Here is a 24,057-nt window from a genome sequence, read left to right on the forward strand (position 1 = left end):
CAGATTCAGGTAAACTCCAAAGTGTGCTCTTAGGAAGAGAAAGAGTCGGAGGCTTATAAAGACAAAAAGCCATGAGGTTCTTTGTTAGAAGTTGCCTGGTGAGGACTGTGATTCGTTCTGGCATGACTCAGAAAATATTTGTCCTTAAGGAATCACAGGTTGTTTTAGTGTAGGGTTCTGATATGTACAGTGTGATGAATTATTTTAGAGTAAGGTTCTGGTAAGTATCTTGAGTTTCTGGCAGGTGTTCTGGATAACTTCATCAATAAGAAGGTCAGATTCCATCCAGGCCAAGACATGCTAGGTCACACCTCCTTAACGGCCTCCTGGCTCCATTTTAGAGAGTTCTTTTAGCAACACCGACACCATTTTGATTTTCCTTTCACAAGTCTCATGAATATGATTCTACTGAAGCACACATGTCATCTGAAGTGGTTTCCAGCTTCAGTAAGGATGATATCCTTGCCAGGGACCTGCAGTTTTAGGGCTGCTGTGCTGTTGTGCAGGTTTTGCACTACTCAACTCTAGGAGGTGCCATTCACACAGACCAACCAGGAGTAAAATTTTCATAGGCCACAGGTCTCTGTCATTAACTACTCAACACTACAGTTGTAACTGCAGCTGGAGGCATTCCCCTCACAAATTTTATTTATAAAAACAGGCCTTGGCCCACGGGCTGCAGTTTGCCAACTCCTGACAGATGCCATGTTAGCATGTCGGCAGCCCCCTTGGAAAGCTCTAAGAGGAGGAGAAGTAGGGCCTCATCGTGTACCTTTCTTTCCCCTGTTCTCCTACTCACTCCTCAAAAGGCGCTTGGTTTTTTTCTCTCATAATCCTCCAGAATAATTTTCTCGAAAAGGCTAGTCTTTTGAAAATGAAAGACAGGAGGCAAATTATCAGGAAATTTCACTTTGGTCCCATAATGTCCTTGAATCAAAGTACCAGAAGACTGGCTACCTTGATAGAAAAAAAAAGAAGAAAAATACAAGATCAAAACACAGATTGAGATCTCAGTAAGCTATCCTGTCACCGAGATAAGACCTGCATTTTTCTATAATTATTACTTTAAAAATTTTCTTGTTCTTGTGAAACACTGTATGGTTTTCAAAGCACTTTTCACACGTACACAGATACAGAAAGCAAACAGGAAGAGACAAGTCAGTGGTGTCCTAGTCAGTGTTTATCGACCAGCAAAAGACTTTAGCTAGGTCAGAAAAAGCCATATGGCTTCAGCCTACTGCTTCTGGGATGCTTGCTCAGAAAGAAACCAGCTATTCTACAGGAAATCTGGCTACCCTTGAGACAGGAAGGGGGCAGGGAACAGTCATTCAAGGAATAACACAGCAATTAACACCAGAATGACAAAAGATTCAAGCCCAGTAGGCCTTGAGGCTCAAGATGATGGGAGGTTTAACTTCTAGTAGATCTTAAGCTTCATTATATGCTTATTGTACTATGTTAGCATGATGAATAACAAGCCTACAGGTGCCATGACAGTCCCAAGGCTAGCCACAAAAGGTCAAAGAGTGGGAAATGGCCGACTTCCTGGGAATCCCAGCCCCTTCCCCAGGCTACTTAGACTGGTCCTTCCACTTATTAACATATAAAGCCACTGAGGCCATAAAAACTTGCAACATGGCAGGCACCTCGTGGCCACCGCCCCCTCTCTCTCCCTCTTCGGAGACGGCATATACTCTGTCTATGGAGTGTGTACCTACTTTTACTCTAATCTGAGGACCCAACCCCCACACCTCGTGGCCTTTCTTCTTATCTTTTGAAACAGCGTATGCTCTATGCAGCATGTATCTCTCTAAATAAACCTACCTTTACTCAACTGTGGCTAGCTCTTGAATTCTTTCCTGCACAAAGCCAAGAACCCACACTTGGTGGGGCATGTCCCAGGGGCTCAACCAAAGCCTGGGACACGGCCCTCCTCACACCTCATGCTGTTGTTTTGTTGTTTTATACCACCAAATTTTTTTGGTGTGTGTAATTGTCATTAACTTTTATTTCATGGGACACTCACGTATGTGTGCCAACTACATCTCAATTTTTTCAGAATTAAATAAGGGAATGGTGTTAGCCCTGAATGTTTTCTTAGAGGTAATGGTTAATCCAGAGGTTATTATTATGCACATGAATATAAATCACCAAAGGATGAGATCAATATTGTTTTTATCTACTGAACAGCTAAGAGTTGGACTGCACCAAGTTAAGGATGCAGTATACCATCAGTCTTACCCAAGCAAAGCTTCCATCTCAGTGCCCTCTGAGGTCTAGAATATACATTAACCATAATGACCTTGGAAGTCAAATATTTACCCAATTTTGTAAAGAAATTAGTATTATACCTAGTCCCAGTTGATGTGACAATGTGTGGCCTCTTAAGTTTATTTTTGTTTTTAATAAGGATTTGATGCTGCATCTAACCTTCTTCTGATCCTATTTATACCACCAGTTTTTAGGTTAGTTTGTTATACAGCAATAGGAACTGTGTTAGGAAGAAAACAAGAGTGTCTGAAGAGTTGCTGTACACAGAGAGTGAAGGAGAGAGTCAAATAAGATTCTACACACTGAGTTTTGTGGAAATAGTTTCATCATCTTGGTGAACAGGAAAGCGAATTGAAGAATTAAAATGTAGGTGAGAATATGAAGCAGATGATCTTGAGTGCATTACATTTGGAATGTGTCTTAGTTCAGGCTTCTATAACAGAATACCACAGAGTGAGTGGCTCAAACAACAGAAATGTATTTCTCATTAGTTCTAGAGGTGGGAAATTTAAGATCAAGGTTCTGGCAGTTCCAGTGTCTGTATCCTTCCTGTTTGCAGTTGGCCATCTTCTCCATCTTCATATGTCAGAGAGCAGAGGGCCAGAGGGCAAGCTCCTGTGTCTCTTCTGATCAGAGCACTGTGAAGCTGTGAGTTCTAGTAAGATGCATTTGGTCTTCTTCCCTGTTCCTAGAGAAGAGCTCCCACAGCCCCAGTAATTTCCTTAGTGATAGAGCAATGAAGGTGTCTTTTGTTATTCAAAACAAGCCCCTTCCAACCACACCTGAATTTTGTTAAAGAGGTGGTTTTTGGAAAGCCCCTAAGTTTGGGGACTGGTTCCCAGGAAAGCCAATCATGTGATTTCCCCTTATGACCCATTCAGCTCCCCAAGGCCTCCACTTCCTGATACCATCACTTGGGGGTTAAACTTTAACATGCGGATTGTAGGGAGACAGAAACATTCAGTTCATAACAGGATGTGTTGAAAATAGTGAATACATTCACAAAAGGATGGGTGCAAGAATATTTATAGTACCTTTACCAGGTTATTCCCAAACTAGACACGACCCAAATGCCTACCAATAGGAACATGTCTGAATATCCATATTATTAAAGAAATAGTTTTCTTTAATAATAAAATAAACAGTGTTCATGTAATATCCTTTCTTTGTTTAATATTAATTTTATTTATTTTTTTTAGAAAAAATACATGAATGAAAAATGGAACATTTGGGAATCAACAGACTTTTAAAAAAATTAAAAGCCACTTACAACGTATTTGTATTGCACTCCTTTTCAAAAAGAAGAGATTGTTCCTGAGGAACACAGAGCTTGGGAGGTGAGAAAGTGACTCTTAAGAGACGATCTTTCACTTAAACGAGTAGGTTATTGATTGGCACCCAGTGGACCAGGTTTTATTTAAAGACTTTTGATTATTTAAATGTACATTCTGACCTGTTGTTTTATTTGTAACATGGATACTCTAACCACACGGACAGAATCGCTACATTTCTCACAATTTCGTTTAAAAATTTCAACAACTAAGACATTTTTTAAAGTGCTACACTTTAAAGAAGTACTACACATAATGACAAAAAATTCAAATACTTCAAAAGAGTATTTTAGGACAAAAGTAAGTTGTCCTCCCATTTCAGACCCTTTTTCTCCCTTTCCGTAGGCATCCACTGTCAAGTTTCTCGTGGCTTTTTCCATAAATACTCTGTGCTAATGCAAGCACATGTAGGTGTATGTACAGACATGTACATGTTCAATTTTTTACCGAGATGTACCTGAGAGAGACTGATCCTTTTAGACCTACTCTGGTCTTTTCACGGTGGCATAGCTTTCTAGCATATGACTGTGCCAATATGTTATACTATATCCTGTATGTATATTATTCTATATATGAGTATATATTTAACATGTTTTTATTAATGAACATTTAGCTTATTTTCAAATTTTTAAAAAATTACAACTGCAATTAGCATGTGTGTGCATATACATATTTCATACATACATAAAAGTATTTATGTCAGTGTATGTATATGAGAGTTTATCTGTAGCATAAACTTCTGAAAATGGAAGGGCTAGGTCAAAGAGTATACGAATTTTGTATTTTAAAAGATAATAGCAAATTGCCCCCAGGGAGATTTATCCGCTTCACTCCCATTGCCTATTTTCTCATGTCTTTACCAATAGTTGTTATCGAATTTTTTTTCTACCACTCTCATTGGTGACATATTGTATCGTTGCTTTAATTTGCATTTTCTTAATTATTCGCTTTAGTGCTTTTAATATATTTTTGGCCAGTTATATTTCCCTTTCCCTGAACTTACCAATTTCCTTGTTTTTAGTAGATTTTCATGGCTCTTTGCCCATTAGGGACTACTAAGTATGAGGCATTCAGTTGCAAATCAGTAGCCTGGCCAGGAGAGGAGTGTGGGCCTCTGGAAGGCAAAATTTTGTCATCTCTGCACATGGGGACAAGAGAATGAAGAGAGTGACCATAAAGTCAGAGGTCTTGTCCCAGTGATTCTAAAGGGATCAGGAAATAGGCTTTCTCATTCTGAAATGAGCCTCTATTGGTAAATAATTATGAAAAACATAACCTGCTCAGGAGTAATAATTAAGTGGTGTATATTTTATTTAAAGGACAGTGGAACAATGACACAGAGCATTCCTGGATTTACAGTAAAACACTGGCTCTGGCTCCTAAAGTCGTGAGTTAGTTGGTCTGTGCCTTAGGACTTGTCTTAGCCTCAGGGATTTGCTTCTTTCACTCCATTTCTAGAACAGATCAGCAGAGATGGAGTGTTTAAACATTCAGGTACATTTTGGAGCTTAAAATCAAACAGTATATTTACTTCTGTTACAGACATGCTCCACCAGGGAGAACTATTTTCCCAGGTTGGGATCATCGTTCCTAGATCTGCAGAGAACCCCAGAGACCAAAGATTTGATTTTTCTCTTACTAGGGCGTCAAAGGCAGGACTTGGTGGCTTTTGCTCAAATAAAGACAAAGGGCTGAGAAGCTGAGCTACTAATAACCCTTACAGAAGTCAGCAAGTATGCATGTGTCGCCCAAGGAACACAGTGAGGTTATGAACTGCATTCTCCCCTCGTCACAAGTGGCCAGGCCCTGCAGTCCAGCAACAGAAGATACACTTCTTTTCTCTGTGACTGCAGCTGCTACTGTCATTCCGCCCCGACCTCAGGTAGCTGAGTTTCCCGCAAAGCCATGGTGCAGGACCAAGCATGACCAGAGATGCAAGTTATGCTCTCAGTCTCCAAATGCTATCTTCTATCGCCTTACTTCAGAGGCTTAGAAGAAATTATAATTTATAGGCCACTTGCTAGATGAGTTCAGAGACTGAAATGTCAGCCAGTAACTGAGTCACAGGCCACTGGCTGCCAGACACTTATAATCCACTATCCGATGGAGGTTTTGTTCTTAATAGAGGCCTCGTATTTTCAAAGATATGAGGTCAGTTTCCACATAAAATCTACCACTGATACTCATGTTGCTATCTGTTTTTATCTGGATATTGAATAAGTGGGAAGTGCTCTAATTAAAAATTGTGCAGCCTATCTAAAAATATAGGAATGATCAGCAAATAGATTGTATGAGATGATGGAGCAGAGAGGTCCTTAAGACAGGAAGGGGTGGGTGATACGGGAAGTCTTACCCAGTGCTATGTACTCAGTGTAGGGTATCTGCTGACCTAGGAGGAGACACCTGAGATTTTTGCTGCATTTCTGTATCAGCAAAAATTCAAGTTGACATGGTGCATATGGTTGTACCTCTAGGGATGGATTCAAGTTATGCATCGGTAGCAGGAATGCTGCAGAAGTGATGCAGTTTTCTCATAAACCCTATTAGGTGGCACACATCTTCAACTTACTGCATTAAATGATGTTTACTTGGATCACTTGCCCAAAGTCGTATCTGCCATGCTTCTCCACTGTAATATTACACTCTTCCCCCTTGGAATTAAAAATATTTTGTGGGAAGGTACTTTAAATATATATAAATATCTCTTTCCTCATCACTTTCAATGTCCTCATTTATTTATTTGTATCCAATTTAGTTTTCTTATTTAGTTTAATGGTAATAACCTGTTGTTATCATCATGGATTTTGATAACTCAAATTCTCCTAGAGTTAGCCAGTGGGCATCCCTTCAAGCTAGCTCCTTCATCCCTTTGACAAGACCCATTACTCTTTGAGTACTTCTTGAGTTTCTATCACAAGATGTTCTAAGTTCATTTTGTATTTTCTCTTCCTTCTCCAACCTGATGTCAGTCATTTTGTCAAAGTGCCATTTTGCCAATGAAAAATTATGCTTAAATACCTTGATCTTAGTACTAGGTGTGCTCACTGATTTGGGATGTTGCTGTTCACAGTTCCTTTCAGTGGTCACACACAAACATATATACCTTTACACATTTACTTCTCTATATTCTAAAAATCAACTTTATTTTTGTTTTTACTTATTTGTTTTTGTTTTGGGGGGAAGTAATTAGGCTTATTTATTTATTTATTTATTTTGATGAAGGTATCAGGGATTGAACCCAGGACCTCATGCATGCTAAGCATGTGCTCTAACACTGAGCTATCCCCTCCCTCACAAAAATCAACTTCTTTTAAGTTTAATGTACATACAATAAAATACCCACATGTCAAGTATATAGTTAAAAGAGTTTTGACAAGTGTACAAAACCTTGTAACTATGTCCCCAGTCAAGATACGGTATATGTCCATCACCCCAGAAAGCTCCCCTGTGCTCCTTTGCAGTCACTTTTTTTTTCTTATATGGTTGGTGATTTTTGTGTCTTGAAAAAGAAATCTTTGCTCAACTGAAGGTCACAAAAATTTTACTTCTATGTATTTCTCTAGGTGTTTTATAGTTTTAGCTTTTAGGTATATTTTTATGATCCATTTTGAGTTTATTTGTGTGCCAACAAAGAGGACAATTAAATTGTATCACACATTTAAACTTCCAGAAAAGTGCTAATAAATATATTGGATTAAGGAAGATTCCTTCCTCCTTTGTAAACCAGGAGAAAGTAACTTTGGAATTAGGTGATGGTTGGGCTTCCTTAGTCTTCCAGTAAAAATGTTTTGGGCAAATGTACATAGAAATCAAATCTTTGGGTGTTCCAAATTTTGATTTTAGTGCAAAAAACCAAATAAGTAAAAACATACTTAGTGCCAAACCAGATTGATTTTATTTTTTAAATTGCCTTTTCAGAGACTTTATAGCCCAGAAGAGAATATTAACCGCACTGGCCCATCAGCATCTAAAGTCAAGGGAATAATTTTCTCCACTGAATAACTTTTTCTAATTTTTATGGGGAGGCAAACTTGTTTTCCCTCTCTCCTTCAGTTTGACATTTTAATGCTGGATATTAGCCAGGTTGTCTTTCATACCCACAAAAGCTCTTCTCAGGACTGTTTCTATATATCATGAACCAGAGTTTCTCAACCTTGCCACTACTGGCATTTGGGGCTGGATAATTGTATTAATTAATTAGGGCTGTCATAAAAAACACCACACACTGTGGTCTTAAACAACAGGAATGTATTTCTTCATAGTTCTGGAGGCTGGAAGTCCAAGATCGAGGTATTGGCAGGTTTGGTTTCTTCTGAGGCCACCCTCCTTGTCTTGCATATGGTTGCAGTCATGCTGGGTCCTCGCAGGGTCTTTCCTCAGTGTGAGCACATCCCTGGGGTCTCTCTGTATGTCCAGGTTTCCTCTTTTTATAAGCATGCCAGTCAGAATAGGGCCCATGCTCGTGACCTTTTTTTAACTTAATCATGCCTCTAAAGGCCCTGTCTCCAAATACAGTCACATTTTGAGGTGATGGGGGTTTGGGCTTCAGCCTATCAATCTTAGGGTACATGATTCAGCCCACACCAATAATTCTTCGTTGTGAGAGCTGTGTTGTGCTTTGTAGGACATTTAGCAGCATCCCAGACCTTTACTCATTAGATGCCAGTAGCATCTCTCCAGCTGTGACAACCAGAAATGTCTCCAGACATTGCCCAATGTCCCCTGAGGGACAAAATCGCTCTTGGTTGAGCGCTAGTAATTTAAAGGAACTTAAAGATATTTTGCATTTTGTTTCCTTTCTGCCCCACAGGATTTACCACTATTAAATAAAATCACTCAGTAGTTGAGATAATTTTGAACCCAGATATTACTTGAACTTGCATCGAAAAACCACCCCCTCACAACCTAAACATTTAAAAAGTTTAAGTGAATTTGGGAACATAAATTACTGTGTACTTATTAGATACCATATGTTATCTCTCTAGTTTTCCACCAATCCATTCATCCACTATCCATCATGGTTTTCAATTATAATCCAACCACACAGGATTTTATTCTAGTTTTCTCTCTTTCCGTATTTGTACTGCTCTTTTTTTGACAGTGAGAAACCTCCCTTTATAAATGTGGAGTCATCTGCCTATCTATCTATCTATCTATCTATCTATCTATCTATCTATCTATCTATTATCTATCTATCTATCTATCTATCTATCTATCTATCTATCTATCTATCTATCTCAGCTCCCCTAGATGTATCCAATCTCTCATTGACACTGTCACCACTGAGGTCCCATTCCTGATGTGCATATCCTCTTTGCTCTGCTGGGCTCGAGTACCTCTGGGCTGCTCTCCTGCATAGATACCCTTCAGACACTGCTCACATTGTACGCCCTGAGTTAAGGTACCTCTACATGTATGTCCTCCTCACTCTGCTTGGTGATAACCTGAGCTGAGCTGCCCCCTCAGCTGGGTGACTTCCTCTTCCTGCTTGGGTTCTGATACCTCATGCTGGGCCACCCTTGCATGAATACTCTCTTTACTTCTCCCAAACTATGACAATCTGCATTAAGCAGGCTTCTTAACTGCCACGTGGGATCTGATCTCCTACATCAGCCTCACCCTACTTGGGCTCTGATCGTTCCTGCTGGCCTGTTACCATGTGTGAATGACCGTTTTGCCCTCAAAGACTGGGCCACTCTGCTCCCTACCTTCTTGCATGGATATCTACTTTGCTCAGCGCTCCCTAATGGCTTTGGACTGATTTTTTTTTTTTTTTTTCTGGAAAGGAAAGGAACGGAAAGGAAAGGAAAGGAAAGGAAAGGAAAGGACAGGACGAGACATAAAAAAACTTTTAAAGAAGCCAAGTAGAAAGGAGTTGCTCAGTAGAGACCTTGCTCAAATCAGGATTCATCATCTTTCAACCCAGGCTAGCTCTTCCTCCTGTTTCTACTGGTGGTGACATTCTCCTAATCAGCAGTAAGCTCTCTGGCAAGAACAGAAAATTACAGTCAGTGAACATTTGCTAAATACTGGTTAGAAAATAATTTTTTGATTTTTTTCCCCAAGTCATGGGGCTTTCTTCATTGAAATCTTTTTTTTTTTTTTTTAAACAGCTGTAAAGGTTTAGGATCATATTATGAAAAAGAAAGACTTTCTACTAAAATGTCATAAGAATGCCAACTTCTCCAGGGTCTTTGGCCCTGGGGTGGGAAGACTACCTTCCATGTTGGACAGGGATTATACCCTGGCATCAAAAATCTGTTTAAACCTTGAAAATCAAATGTACTGATTCCTCTTCCAAGAACTGTCATTAATTCATTGTTTCATTAGACAAGTCCTGGACTTTGGTTTCTCTTTGGGTAAAGTGAGAACAGCATTTCCCATTGGCCAAAATAAGCAGAGGTCGGTGCAATAAAAAACTTAAAACCATGACATGCTGCACTTCTCAGGTGAATACTTATGTAAGCACAGAGTATTGATTTATTTCTAAAATATCATTATCTTTATTAGAAACACTCCAGAGGACAAAATATTTTCATTGCTTTGGAAATTAAATAAAAGTATCAGCAAATATTGGCCTAAAGATATACCGAGCTGGGCCATTTTAAAGATAATCATTCATATCACTGACATTTGAAATAAAATAATCATGTAAAAAATGAATGTTTTGGTTATTTGTGATGGGAAAGTACAGAGGTTGGCCTCTTGGTCATGGAGTTGAATGAAGTTAATGGAAATTTGTGGATGCTTGGAGAAAGAAGGATTGACCAAATTACCCTGGAATACTGACATTTGATATTTTTTTCATGTCTATTTTATTCTCTCTTTCATCAAACAAAATATCAAAGTGTTTCAACTTTAAGTTTATGACCTGTAGCTTATATTATAAACTAGTTCTGCTCCTAAGAAGTCACTTTGCCAAGTTCTCTCTGTATTTTATTGACTTGAATGACTTTAGCTGAATTACGTTCAGATAAAGTTATCAGTTGTTATAGTTGGCCCGGAAGGCCAATGATGGAGTGGAAAATATCCCGGTCAAGAATCCTAAGAATTGAGTTCATGCTTCAGGTCTGTGGAAGCTAAGTTATTTTTCTCTTTGGGCCTCAGTTTCATTTGTCAAGTAGGGGATGAATGTATTGCATCTAATCACCTCAGGTGGCTTTGTGTGACTCTAAATAAGTGTGGAAGCAATTTTTAAAATTCTATAATGCTGTACTATAGAAGACACTAATTTATATTTCATCGCCTCTATGGTGATCTACATTTGTCAAGTGAATCTATCGTTTCCACATTTATTCGACTTTCCAACCTTTCCTTTTCTGACAGCAGTGGCATCCCGATTCCTCTGATCACACAGGCTGGAGGTTCTGTAGACTCATTCTGTATTTTTCTGTGAACTTTTACTGCTGTCTTCAATTTTTCATCAAGCTTCGTTATTTCTTCCTCCGTGTTATAGCTCAGTTTTACTCATTTGCTGTATTATCAGTGCTATCAATCTACGTTCAACCTTCTCCTCTTTAGTAATAAGTTGGGAGATAGTGTATCAAAAACTATGTTCAGTTTTATCCCTGCTTGGGAGTCTTACCTCATAAGAGTGCTTCTAGCTAGTGACATTTTAGCTAAAACTCCCCAACAGAAGGCACAGTAAGGTTTTATGCCATATACACTGAATCCTGTTTTGGAGCAGGCATACTGGGGACACCTGAACTTGCATAAAAGAACATGATAGCCGGATATTATGGCTATAGACTGATCTAGAAGAGATTCAGAGAAAGAGTTGATAATAATGGTTGGGGGAGAGGTTCTCCAAACACTTGAGATTGTCCCATGCATGAACAGAGCACAAGGTTAGAGAAGTGGGTGACATTTGAAAATCCAGAGAGGGAAATAGTCAGCATCCAGGAAATCTGTTAACAGGGAGCAGAGGCTCAGGCAGTGAGCAGAAAGCTAGACCTTTGGTTAAGAGCTGGTCATGTCTCTAGCCAAGGATGAGGAGCTGAGTGTGCAGAGTATATTTGGTTTTAAGAACAAACTAGATTAGAGTGGGGATCAGTCTGTTGAATTAAAACAAAGCCAGGTTATCAGAATGGGGGAGGAGAATGAGCACCTTCTTTAATTCAAGTAAATGGTGCTGAGTTCTACAAGTTTGAGTCAAAGCTCATTAAATCTTTTCCACCTAAAGTCAGGTTTGTCCTGGGGATTGAGACATTGCTGAGGCTGATTCAGCTATGGAAAAAGGAGTTCTCTGGAGGCTGAGAATGAGGCAAGGTTGGCTGATAGCTGCATTGTAAGCAAAAGAAAATTGGCTTTGAAATCAAGATGTGCGTGTTTTAGCCCAGTCTCATACTACCTTGTGGCGGTGAGCAATTTACTGACTTTCTGGGAATCAGTTTCCTCATCTATAAAGTAGGGATGATGTTGTCCATGTAATAAGGTTACTTTAAGGCTTAAGTAAAATGATATATAGTTTTGGGAACTATACGGGGCTATATATTCATTGATGTTGTCACTGATTTTAAAAATAGTGTTACTACCACTTCCTATGTGAGAAAACCAGAGGTTTAGAAAAATTTTTAAAACTGTGGGCAAGGCTGGTTTGTTTTTTGGTTCAGTTTATTCCTTTTGGGAGTCACTTTCTTAAACAAAACTAGGCTTTTTTTTTTTTGAGCAAATACTAACAAGTCATCCTTTCATTTAACAAATATTTACTGAGCATCTACTGTATGTGAGGCACTGTTCTAAGTGCTTGGGATACTTCATAAGCAAATAAAACAAAAAACTCTTGTTAACAGGGCTAACATTCTAGTGGGAGGAGACAGAAGATAAACAATGAACACAACCCATATATTAGACTGTTTTAAGCGCTATGGAAAAAATAAAGCAGGAGAAAGAGAGTTGAAATTTTAAACGGCGTAATTAGGGTAGGCTTCACTGAAAATACGATATTTGAACAAGTACTCGTGGAAGTGGGTGAGTAAGTTACATGGGTATTTGGAGGAAGTGTGCTCCTGGCAGAGGGAACAGCCTGTGCAAAGACGTCAAAGTGGGGGCTTCCCCAACGTGCTCTAGGGTGGGAGTTGGAAAACTGAGCCTGTGGGCCAAATCTGGCCCACCAGCTGTTTTTGTCAATAGAATTATTGGCACACAGCCATGCTCACTGTTTACATGTTATGCATGGTTTCATTTGTGCTAAGCAATAGAGCTGAGTAGTTGCAATAGAAAACTTATGGCCTTCAAAACCTTAACTATTTACTATTTGAAACCCATTACAAAACAAAATCTCCCCAGCCCCTGCTCTAGAGGTCAGTGCTGGAGTGGAATGAACAAATACCAAACTCTTACTTTTTCTTTTTTGTGGGGGAAGGGATTAAAAAGTTAATCTATTCACCATTTTTCTTTACGGATACTCCTTTTTAGCTTCCTTAGACTATGTCTAGAGAAAGCACATTATTAATACTCATCAATTTTTTCAACAGACTATAAGGGACTTTGCTGCCTTTTATCATGTTTATTTCCTCTAACTGTGGCAATCATGCTTTTATTTATTCTTTAAATTTTGCCCATGAAAGAAAAATACCCAGCCTTTTCAGAAAGAATATTTGAAAACAAATGGTGAACAGAAGTGTGATACCAGACTGAGTCCAACAGGTGGCTGTATTTCTCAAAGTTTCAAAACCAGCCTCATTGTGTATTGCATGCACATTCACATCTCAGTTTGCACTTACACTAATTCTGTGATTCCAGGATCACTGATTTTATGACAAAGGGCTAAGCAGTAGGGAAAGAAAAGAGAGGTCGTCACATAACCAGAGATTATTTCATTGACCTTATCTCAATCAGTGCTTTTATTGCTCATTCAACAGATTCATAACCAATTTTTGTCCATATCCTCGGTCTGGTTAGGGACTCTGTGGTACCATCTCAAATCACATGGAAAATATATAGAAGAGTCAAAAATCTGCAGTCAGAGACATTGAGTGGCATCTTGAATGCATCATGTAGCAGCTGAGTGAATTTGGAAGTTATTTGGTCCCTTGGAATAATTTAATCAGTAAAAGTAATTAATAATAATTTCTACTTCATAGTATTTTAGGAGGTTATAGAAGAGATATATAATATTTATCAATTATGTATGAATTTTGGTCAGGAGGTTTTATACTAAATGTTATTATTACTATTCCCTCTTTTTTCCCTCGTCTCAAATGTTTATTCACATTCTATTTTATTCTATCAGAAGTGTCTACGTAGAGACCTCACCTTGCCAACTTTGAATGATCTCTACACGATCACATTGATCTCGTTGTTTAAAAGATTTTGAGTTCATCTTCATTCTCTGGGCACTGGCATCTGGACATCTGAAACCTTGTCATTCCAAAGTTTTTCCCTCAGGTGTTCTTTTCTTTATTTTAATTGAAGTATAGTTGATTTATAATGTTGTGTTAGTTTCTGGTATACAGCACAGTATATATATATATACTTTTTCATTATAGGTTATTACAAGATATTGAATATAGTCCCCTGTGCTATATACTAGGACCTTGTTGTTTTATTTATTTTCTATGTAGCAGTTTGTATCTTCCCCAGGTATTTTCTTCTGAATATTCCAGTATTTGTGTTTGTCTCCTACAATGCCATTGTCCAAAATGGAATCTGGTTTTACTTCAAAGTACTATTTTAACATCTTTTTGTACATGTTAGTATGATTTTTGTCAGACATGGTCTTTCCAATCCTTGTAAAATAATGCTGTCCCCGGGCCATTATTCTGATAAGTCAATGTGCAAAAAATGAAACTCAGTAATTTATAAACTATGGACAAGACACTGTGCTAAAGGTTTTAGTTTATAAAAGTCTACCCCTAGGAAGGTTACAACCAATTGTGAAATATCGTAAGAGGAGACAATTCTCTATGGTACTAGTCAGAGAGTCAGAGTAATCTTTTTTTTTCCCTACTCATTTCATTACTTCTTACATCATTCTCTCTCTACAGAAAAATTAAAGACCAGTTGGTGGACATAAAAAATGTTGGCAGGCTTTCTATCTATCTCAGATACAAGCCTATACTGCCAGATTAGCCATGTCAAGTCAAGTCACCATACAGCCTTCACCGCTCCTTAATAACCCCATACCCCAAGGATTCATTCTAAAATAGAATTCTATTATTCATCCTATGTGGAAGAGATTTCTACATTTTTCAGTCTTTGGAATACTGTAGCTTATTCTGACCACTTTACCTAACACAGAATTTGAAAAAATACAGAGTAAAACAATCAAGTGCTTGTATTGATTAGAAAAGGTCAATGGAAATGAGTACAGTTTCTTCTCAGTGTTAAAAGATATTGAGTTGGGATATAAATTTCTAAATTTATTGCAAATGCTAAGAACAAATGGGACTTCAGTTATTCACTAAGGGTTTACTCATTAAAACTTAGAAGAGTTATAATCATGTATTAATTTGACATTCACTTAACACTTTTCATCTGTCAGGCACGTGGTGGATGATAGGGATATAGTGATAACCAAGACAGACATCATCTCTGTCCTCATGGAGTGTATCAGTTTTCTATAGCCTTTAACAAATTACCATAAACTTTGTGGCTTAAAACAACACAAATATAGTATCTCACAGTTCTGGAGGTCAGAAGTCCAACATGGGTCTCACTGGGCTAAAGTCAGAGCTATTGGAAAGGCTGTATTCCTTTCTAGAATCCCGAGGGCGATTCCTTTTCCTGCCTTTTCCAGGGTCGAAAGGCTGGGCTCATGGCCCCCTTCCTCTACCTTCCGTCAACAATGTGATATCTCGCTCTTTGTCCTTCGTCACCTTTTTCTAGTGATTACAGCTCGGGAAAGGTTCTTCACTTCTAAGAACTCATGCTTTTAGACTAGGGCCACCTGGAATATTCAAGTCACTCTCCCCATCTCAAGGTCTGTGCCCTTAATCACATCTGCAAAGTCCCTTTTGCCTTGTAAAGTAATATACTCCCAGGTCCTGGGGGTTAGGCATGGGTATCTTCGGGGCCATTATCCTGCCTATTACATGGGGCTTATGGTCCAGTAAATGAGCAGCAAACCCAAATGCCAATAGAGCAGGCAAGTGACAGAATGAGTGAGATCGGCAGGGGAAGGCAGTGGAGAACTAGAGAAATCACACTGACTATTAGCACATGAAGATTCTAGCTCCATTTGCCAGAACTTTCCATATTTTAAGAAAAGCTAGAACTAGATTACGTGAAACCTACCAATTTAAAAACTGCGAGCAAATGCCTTAGATTGGTTTCCCAGAAGCAAACCCTGAGTTAAACATCAGTATGTAAGTAATTTATTTAGGAAGTCAGTCTTCCAGGGAAATTGAGAAGGAAGCAGGAGAGGCAGGATCAGGAATGGGAAGAAACCCAGCAAAGTCTTATAGCTGGAGTGCACAGAGGAACTCTGGAGCATAAGTCATATCTCATAGTTACCCCCGTGTGGAACAAGGGAGCTGGGGCTTTCATAATTATGCACTGCTCAGCCACTGATTAAGAGACACCTGTGGGGCATGCAAACTACCTGATATTACTTGATCACAAGTAACAGCACAAATAACAGTGCCCATGTTATAGTCTTATTTGGCCTGATCTTTGTATGCTCCAGAGACATCAGAGTATCAACAATTATTAAAGGCACCTGTGAGGCTTGCTGACAATCCTAATTCCATACGCCCTTCTAAATCTAGGTAAGTGTGGATGGGAGATTGTAATAGTGTCTTTTAGGTCAGTAAAAGGCTTTATAGTTTACCCACTTGAGCTCACACATTTTTGTAGAGAGGGCATGAGGAGTGCCGTGGGGCCAGTGTTGGCGAGAAGAATAATGTTTCAATCTCTTTGATTTTTTTTCTTGGAAACCACCGTTCATTGCCTGAGACTATAGCTAACACTTGATTTTGCTACTGAAAAGGGTGCTATCAGCACCTTTGCTACAGTTTCATGAAGTAATCTTTCTTTTGAAATGATAGGTTTTCTATGTCTTCTGAGGGTCACAACAAAGATGCTAGTTTTTGCTTATGTATCTTCCAGAGCAATAGAAGAACCCAGGTGCATAAAAAACATTGCCATAGGTTAATTAAGACATCCAGGTAAATTGGCCATTTTTTTCAGAACTCAAAGAAAATAAGTTGGTTGATAGATTTTTTTAAAAAATAAAAGAATATTTGTGACTGTCACTCCTTTCTGTAAGATTTTTGTAGGAATTCTGACAATGAACAAATTTGGTGAACACATTTAGTTCTAAGTTAATCTATTCATTTTTGGATGCCTTGAAGGGGACGGAAATGGCATTGGAAAGTAATAATAAGGCAGCTAAAAATTGGGGAAGCCAATATTTAAATTTTATTGTTTAGAGAACTGAATGAAATTGGAAAAAGAGACTCTTTATCATGCCTAAGAGAACATATGGTGTTAGTCTGGGGATAATCTCATGAGTCTTGTTAAAGAAAGATCATATGACTGTCTGTTGACAGTTCTGGCACAATTCTGATTGTCTACACTTAACCCAGTCATAATTATATTTTTACAATATTCTAGGTGTTGCAACCACTATCAGTTGCCCAACTAAACAATACATTCCATATGGACTCATTAGTCTTGTGGAATTCACATCACAATTTTTCATTTAAAAATGTATCTTTTAATTGGTTTAAGGCACTAACACCATGTACTGAAGGCTACTAGTGTACTAATGTGAAGACCAACTCATAAAAAAAAGAGTCAAAATATTTGTATGCTAAATTCCTAGATATTTTCTATGAGGTCAGTAACTTGGATTTGTTTTTACAGAATGTTGTTGAGTAAATTGCATATATAATTTGCTAATATCTTTTACCTTATATTTTATCTTTACACTGTCATGTGTTAGATCCCAAACACTGTCAAACCTACAAAACAACCATGGTGAAGATATGGGCGATAACTGAGTCAAGTGCATGTGGGGTGTAGCTCTATGTTCACAGATAGTGATGGAGTCAAAAGGATACCAGTTTGGAAGCGGAGACGCTAGCTTTTGATTTTTACTAGCGGTGAAAACACATGAGTGTCTTAGCCTCAGGATACCTATTTCCTCATCTTCAAAATGAGGAGTTTAGATTTAGACAATTTTTGAAGACTTTTCCAACTCTGACATTCTGCCTCATCCTTTGTTCTTCCATTCAGACAGTCCAGAGACAAGTCAGGATGACATCACTGTCTTCTCACTTGCTCCACTGATTTATCCTACAGTTTTCTGACCATTTCCTTCTAATCCTGAACTCTAAGCTTAGGAAATCCTACCTGGCATCCTGGGGTTTCTGAACCCTGTAAAGGGAGGCTCTGGACTTTCTCCTACTCAGTCGAGCTATTTATTCCCTCCACTAACACCATGAAAGTCAGCTTTCTGTTTCTGTTTTTCTTGCTTTGACTCCTGGGCAGTGAAGAAAATTGCTCCCAAGATACTAGAAAAGTTTCTTTTCTCTGGCCATGTTTGACTGGTGGTCCTGGGAGGCAACAGGAAAGAACTGGAAAGCTGGTCTCTGGAGGAAATGGGCTGTATGGTTGCTTCTACCTGCAGCATCCAGAACCTGCTGGACAGACCCTGGTGAAGGCTCTCCACTGGGATCAGGGATTAGGATACACTCTTGCCTTTGGAAACAGGGACATTCTTTTATTCTGAGTGAGCAGAACTGTTTTAAACAGTTCCAAGCAGTGTTCATAGTAATTACATGTTCTGTTTGTTTCTGGACTGCAGAACTGTTGAAAACTGTTCCAAAATATGTTCACAGTAATTACACGTTCTATTTGTTTTTCCCCTTATTTCTTTGGTTCTGTGTTTTTGCTAGAACAATCTGTAAGCTCTTTTTGAGCCTGATATTCCTTTTTATGAAAGGAATTGTGTGGTTAGTAGAGGAAGGAATGAGAAGGGAGAAAAGAGAAGAGGAGAGAAAATGAATCACTTCTAGTTCCTTCCCAAGTATTCTTTCTGTTTTGGACACTTGTATTATGAATGACATGGAGGGGAAGACATGGAAAGAGACACCTATTTCCCTCTTAAACCCTATAAAAACCACATATTTTTGTTCAAAGAGCCATATACGGTCAGGGAGACTAAGAGAATTCTAGATTTTACAGCCATGTTTCTAGGCATGCTTCCCTTGGGGATAGGTGTACAAAAGTTGTATAAGACTGTCAATCCCAAGAGCCAAAGACAGTTGCTCACGATCTATTTCCTGCCCATTGCCACAGTCCAAGTCCTTACCAGTCTCAAAGACCAGTCAACTGAAATAAAATCATTCTGTTTCAAGGTTGTGTGATGGGGACACCGAACCTAAGGTGCTGTAGAGATGAAGGAGAGATTTAGAGGGAGATGTCTTTCATGTCTCAGGGTTTCTCAACCTTGGCATTATTGACATCTTGTGGTAGATTCTTCTTTGATGGTGGGCAGGGGATGATGGGAGTGTCCTGTGCATTGTAGGATATTTAGCAGTGTCCTTGGCTTTTACCTGCTGGATGCCAGTAGCCCTTCCGTCACAGCCTTAAAAGTTGGGACAACCAGAATTGTCTCCAGATGTTGCCAAACGTCTGCTAGGGAGCATCATCTTCCTTGGTTGAGACCACTGCCCTTTCTTAAATAAATCTTGGTTTGACACTGTTCTATCACGTTTGACAGAATGGTCTCTGCTATATGGAAGCAAGTTGATCCACCCAAAATCGATTTGACAAAAGTCAATTCACCAAATCCCCATTTGCCAAAGGATCAAATGCCAAATGAGTAATTCACCACATTTGCTATTTTTATTCAATTCATAAGAAGTTCTTTAAGAAATACTCTTCCTGAACATATTATGTGAATTTTCAAGAATATATATAGTCCTAAGAAATATATATTCAAATTCTTTGACTATATTTTCAAAATAGTATCTTTAAACATGTTTTTGGCAAATAAACAAAGCTGAAAAACATAACAAATATTTTTTCAGTGAACTGGTTTTCAGAGAAGTGATGTCAGGGAATTAACCTAGGGTCTTACCATATCTATTTTCATGGCAGCCAGAGTGGTACCTGTCCTTAGAAGGGACCCTAGTGGCTGTGACAGTAACTCAGTAGACATGTTATGAAGATGTGTTTCTTGAGAAGGATAAAACAGATATGTAAGTGTCATTTCTGTTTGTGGCAAAGAAAACCAAAAGTATCTTATCTTGGGTTCATGTTTTATACATGGGTTCACAAAGTAAGCATATGTATCAGAGCCTTTTTTTTAGAATGTGAAAATTCTTTCATAAAGAGTATGCACGTATACAAGACAGTGAGGGAAAAGACACAGAACAAAAAAGAAGAGAGATAAATGATACTCAAGCAAGCAATTTCCTCTTAATAATAATTAAATAAATTATTCTCATAAGACTCTCTTATCATTTAAGAGAATAAGATCAAATCATTTGATCTAAATATTCCTTCAGAGGCATTTTGAGTTAATATCATGTTCCCATGCCTACATTTAAATAGTAACTTAGCTTTTAAACTAAGGTAACAGATAGAACCTACCAGATGGAACTCTCCTTGCTTGGCCTCTTTACTTGACATTATCTTTATTATTTGCCCATATTTATCATAGGAGCAGCATAAGTTTAGAACTGGGCAGAGGAAGCAATGTTATGGTACTCCTGTTACATTCTGGCTACTGTATGGAGATTTTATTTGGGAACATGATGGGCGCAGGAGAAGTACAGTTGAAAAGATGAAGGTGAGGAAAAGAAAAAATTCTGACATTTCTTGCCTTGAAATACCCATAAAGCTCTATTATTAGATTAACTTCTCTGGGTTAAGTAGTGAGATTAGGAGGAGCAGATAGGGGAAAGCAATGCCTCTCAAAAAGCAGACATTATTTAAAGGGGGAAGAGTTCTGGGGATGGCATTAAGATTTAAGTAGTCTTTAAATTCAAGAATGTCTTAAGGAGATCAGTTTACCTAACTATCATCTTAGAGAACACCTTCAGAGAGGTGGCAGAGGTACAAGTATACCCACTTGAATGAAGACTAATTGGAAACCCTGGAAGCATAATCCCCAGTCCCAAAACTCTCTGGTTGGGTTACTGGAAGTTAGAGATGTCAGCCAGTAGGCATGAGTGGTGGAGGTGGGAGGGGAGAGAATGTTTCAAGAGAAAGTATTATAAATAGGTCCAGGTCAAATCCTTCTTCATATTTACTCTTTTTTTTAAACTAGGGTTTGCCTGGTTGGCAAATGAGAAGATGCTTTTGGATGTTTGAATGTTTGTTGGTTTCATTACTCACATGTTTAGAACCGCCACAGGAAATATCCTGTTGATTTTCCATTCATATCAGATATGACTGATATGATATTTTCTCCTGGTTTGTTTAAAGTCAGCTTCAGAATCTCTTTGTAGTACTTTTAGCAGCTACTACCAAATAATCAGAGTTGGCACATGAGTTTAAAGCTCACACATCATCTCTGATGCTTGGGGTCAAGAGGTATACCTATTATTACTATACTAGGATTACTAAGTTATCCTCTAAGAAATCTCTATTTTACAGTACTCATAAAATTTTTGTCAACCTCAGATCTTTGCCTTTGTAAGTGCCATAATTTGGCATATACTTTGGAATACACTTGGCTGGAAAGTAAATAGCTTGGAAGTTCCCCCTGATATAGCACATTGTCTCATTATTTCACAAAAACTTTGAAAATATCAAGTCTTTTATTTGAAGGCAGGGAACTTTAAGCACTCAATAAACACTTGTTCATTTGACTTGCTCCAAATTCTCACATCATCACCACTGATAAACAATATTCAGAAAGTATAGGTCCATACAACTAAATCCTTATTTTAATGAGGGATTCTACTGTTTTTTTCCTTAGAGGAAGGTCAGGAAGCTCACCTTCAGTGGGAAGATGGTTGTTCCTATGCAGCTTTGGAGTTGCTCTACCTTACTACACTGCTTCATTAAGTTTGGCTTTACAGAAGTCAGGTTTTCAGGAACTGGGAAAAATAGCCTTTGTTTACCAGCCTCAATTACATTGAAATCTCTCTTTCAGAATAAAATTTATAACTGTGGCCAAAATAGATAACACTCATGCCTTGCTCATTCTTATATTCTATGCTTCCTCAACTGTCAGAAATTTTTCCTTAAACATGTCAACTATACTCGCCTACTTTTTGTAATCTTTTTGAAAGCAGGTCATGACCTTCTTCATTTTGTGCACACACTCATTACATACACATATATATGAAATATTTAAATATTTACAGCTTTCGTGAGATTGTCAACTGTGTTCTCAGTAGGTTTAGGTCTGCTGCTATATTACCACCTGTCCGTTACTTGTTTATTCAAGTGACAAGTACTGAACATATACTGGGAGCCAGGAAGTGTAATAGGAACAAGAGGAAAGATGATACAGGGAGACTGTGGCACTTTTCTTTGCTGGTAGATGCAGGACCCACATCAGTATTCTTTCATTAGAAGAAAAACAGACCAACCTTCATCTCTTAACTTAGGGACCACTAAATTAGTTTTGTGTCTTCTATACAGAAAAAAAAAATCAATATTCTATTAGGGTAGCTTTAGATTCCATTTTCTAGGTCACGTTATTGGCCTATACTAGTATTAAGCTCATTGCCAATTAAAATCTTTTATATTCTCACAAGTGCTGCTGTTAAACCACATTCCTTCTTTCCTGAACTTGTACAACTGATTTTCTTCTTATTCTAAGTTCAGTTTATTTCCTTTTCATAAAATTCAGGTCAATATTAGTCAATATTTTCAAGCTCAGAGAGAATGTTTTGAACTCCTATTCTGTTGATGTAGTTCTCCAAAATATTGGTTTTCTAAAGATTATATAAGCATGCTTTTGCCTTCATATGAGTCACTGATAAACACATGCACAAGGCCAAACATGAGCCCTGAAACACAGGTTCTCTTTGGTCAGGTACAAATCCCTCTTACTCTGCCAAAATCTAGCTTACATTTCTTCACCTTATCTATAAACTTATTTTGAAAGGGTTTGTGAAATGTTTTAAGACATTCTCTCTTATCTACAAATGTTGTTTCTCCAAATTGTAAAAGAAATTACTTAAAAATATCTTCAGCTTAGACCTGAGAAAAGGCCATTTCCAGTTCTTAAGATGGAACAAAATGTGGAAAGCATCTCTCTAAAAATGATAAATCAGTCAGTACATCGGAGGCTGGATTGGAAATGGAAAGACAAGAAAAGGAACACAAGAGAGGAAGCCACTGACACAATCAAAGCAACAGGCAATGAAAGCCCGACTACGGTGTGAAGAGTAAACGTGGAAAAGGTGGGAGAAAGTGGTGCTGGAAGAAACAGTATCTTAACTTTGAAGGTGATTTGAAGGTGATGACTCTAAGCCCCCAAAATGAGGAACTTCGGAGGGGATGTACTATGCTAATATGCACAGGTTGTGTAAAGAAATATCTGAGTAGTCTTCATTTTATCTTTTGTAACATTATATTTTATGTAGCATTTGGCATAGAATGGGAGACATTAATTATCAGTCAACTCCATTTGAAGTAACAAGTATAAAGACATGGACCACTCTTTCATTCCTGACACATCAGTTCACACCACTCCTCTTAGTGTCTCCCCACTCCCCTCACCGTAGCTCTTCAGATGTCTAAAACAAGTCAGTCTACAACTCAAATGTGTAGTAAGGTTGGGCAAGAGGCAGAGATTAGATATACAGAGAATGCTGGAAATTACACACGAAGAGAAACAGAGGCCTGAAGATCATCCTTTCAGTGAAGGAAATAGAGAAAGAGGACTGAAACAAAGATGAATTGGTTAGCAAGGTAGAAGAAACAAAATGGGAAGGAAAGCCAAGACAATGGCCTCTGGTAGAAAAGAATGGTCAAATATGTAAAACGTTACTGAAATGAGCTATTTGGATTTGCTTAGAGTGATATTATTGCTGGCTTTATAGATCCATTACAGTAGATTTGAGGGCTTAATAACACACTACAAGGAATGGTTGGTTAAAAAATAGAAGTGGATGAGGGAGATGGGTGGGTTGACAGAAGGAACAGCTACACTAAAGTGCTTACGTTTCTGGATGGAAGAGATTGGAGAGTGAAAGTGGGAGGAGAGAGGCTGGTTTAGAGAGGGAAGCTGGAAGTGCTAAAAAGCTTTCCCAAAGTGTTAACTCCTGGAAAGAGGCATTTGTAGAGATGAGAAGAGTTGGAATTGAAGGGACAAGAGGAAAGCTTATCTTCAGGACAGAGAGAGACCTCTTTTTCTGAGACTGCATGAGAAGGATAAATACGAAAAGGGCAGCTGAGCCAGACAATGCCAGAGAACTCAGAGTCCCCACTTTTCAGAACTTCTCAAGAATAATTCCATTGATGTGAAGTTCGACTTTCCAATATTCACTCATTCATCGCTCTGTTATGTTCATTTAGGACTTTGCTAGTTCATCTTCTG

Source organism: Camelus bactrianus, chromosome 1, assembly GCF_048773025.1.
Source record: "Camelus bactrianus isolate YW-2024 breed Bactrian camel chromosome 1, ASM4877302v1, whole genome shotgun sequence".
Lineage (NCBI taxonomy): Eukaryota > Metazoa > Chordata > Mammalia > Artiodactyla > Camelidae > Camelus > Camelus bactrianus.